Here is a 2,050-nt window from a genome sequence, read left to right as displayed (position 1 = left end):
AAGCCAACTTCGGGAAACAGAAAGACACCCTCTCTTTCGAATAAGAGAAGTCTCTGGGAGAGTTTTTACTCCCGTCTTTCTTTTTTTATACCCGTAAATCTCCCCCAACGCACACACAGATTTTTAAAAATTTTTGAGGCCCTCTTCGGTGGGGGGGGGGCGGGGGATTAAGGCTCTCGCCTCCCATATTTTCACAAACCCACGCCCCTTGGGAAAACCATATAGGTCGTTGGAAGCAAAACATGTTGGGGTTTTTCCCCGCCATTAATTGTTCAACAGACGGGAAGCCGAGGGGGGAACTTTTATTGGGGGGAAGCGCCGCCAAGAAAGTTTTTTTTGGGGTTTTCCGGGGCGTGTTTGTATTTTTTTTATCGCCTTTAATAAGAGTGTTTAGGGGGGGGGGTATGGGTGTGGGTGTTTCGGGGGGGGGGTAGGGGTGGGTGTAAAAAACAATAATTCTCTGCGATTTAAAAAAAAAAAAAAAAAAGCCAGACAGACCAAAGGGCAGCCCCCCAAAAAAAGGGGGGCGGGGGGGGTTAAAAAAAAAGAGGGGGGGAAAAGGGGGGGGGGGAGAAATTTTGAGATATAAAACCCACAAAAATGGCCGGAAAGGGAAAAAAATAATAATGAGGGAAAAACAGGGCATAAAAGACCCCCCCCCCCCCAAAAAAAAAGAAAAGACCCAAAAAAAAAAGTTAAAAGGTGGGGGGGGGGGGAGAAAAGGAGAACGGTCGTAGATTTGAGATGGGGACTGATGATAAGGAGAGGGGGAGAGGTGCATGGGTTGGGGGCAGCGTTCTGTGTGACGTGTGTATTTTAATTAACGGCTGGGGCTGAATTATAATATAAGCCTTTGTTCCGGCCTTTGACGTGCCTTTTATTCAACATGGGAAATTCATCTTTTATGGATTAGATTTAAACGCAATCCAATCCCGTTTGGGGGCAGATAATACCTGGAGCATTATAGTTTGAGATTTTGGGGGGATACGAGGTTCTTCCTTGTTGTTCTTTTCTCGTAATAAATAAACTTTTCACGTCACATACAGATTGTTCATTTTGAACCAAGATCTTGATATTATTCCGAGGTAAGACGTTTATGGCTTTCAGACCAGACACGAGCCAAAAAAAAAGAGTAGATAAATAAGATTAAATAAATAAATAAATAAATAAATGCATAGATAGGGGCCTTTTCGCTTTCTTGAGAGATCATTGGACTTCAAAACAAAAGTTCTGTTTGTTTTTATTATTCCTGCTATTTTAAGTTCATAAACGTTATCACGTCTTCTCCAGGTCATTCCTCGATTTTGACGTGAAGGGAGTTGAAACGAAATGATTGATATAAAAGTGCGTGTGTGTATGTGTGTTTGTGAGTGTGTGTATGTTTGTGTATGTGTGCGTGAGAGAGAGAACGAGGGAGACAGATTGAGAAAGAGAGAGAGAAAGAGAGAGAGAGAGAGAGAGAGATAGAGAGAGAGAGAGAGAGAGAGAGAGAGAGACTGTGTAGAAGGGGAGAGGGTATTTTTAAACGCAGTCCAGTTCACTAACTGTAATTTAAATTCAAACATAATCATACAATTTATATGGGGTTGAGAACAGATTGAGATGGCAATGAAGATGATAATCATGATGACAACGACGACAACGATGATGATGATGATGATGATGATGATGATGATGATGATGATGATGATGATGATCCCATTCAATTGATGCCATTCTGAAGCTTAATTGGAGCATCTTAGATGCACTTCCGTGTAATAATTGAGAAGAGAATTTTAAAAGAAAACCATTATCCCATTATTACGTCCATTGATCGCAGAAGGATACACAGAATGAAGACGCGTAGTCGGTTCTCATATCTCCGTAAAATGACAACGGACGTGATTAGCGAATCTGACAGGCTGGATAGGAATAGCGACATGAGACGCGACTTTCTGGCTGGCCAGAGGGAGGAAGAGTTTAGGTTCCGGGCCTGCAACCAGATAGATAGATAGATAGATAGATAGATAGATAGATAGATAGATAGATAGATAGATAGATAGATAGATAG

At 41.9% G+C, this 2,050-nt stretch overlaps 1 protein-coding gene across 1 annotated transcript in view; it reads left to right on the top strand.

The window, feature by feature from the left end:
• LOC101850329 (neuropeptide SIFamide receptor) overlaps positions 1 to 2,050 on the top strand; it is a gene marked incomplete at its 5' end in the record, with an annotated part of 78,310 nt that overhangs the window by 996 nt on the left and 75,264 nt on the right.

This window comes from Aplysia californica, unplaced genomic scaffold (assembly GCF_000002075.1).
Source record: "Aplysia californica isolate F4 #8 unplaced genomic scaffold, AplCal3.0 scaffold00148, whole genome shotgun sequence".
Taxonomy (NCBI): domain Eukaryota; kingdom Metazoa; phylum Mollusca; class Gastropoda; order Aplysiida; family Aplysiidae; genus Aplysia; species Aplysia californica.
Note: the sequence above shows the minus strand (reverse complement) of the source record. Positions and strands in the feature narration are given on the sequence as shown.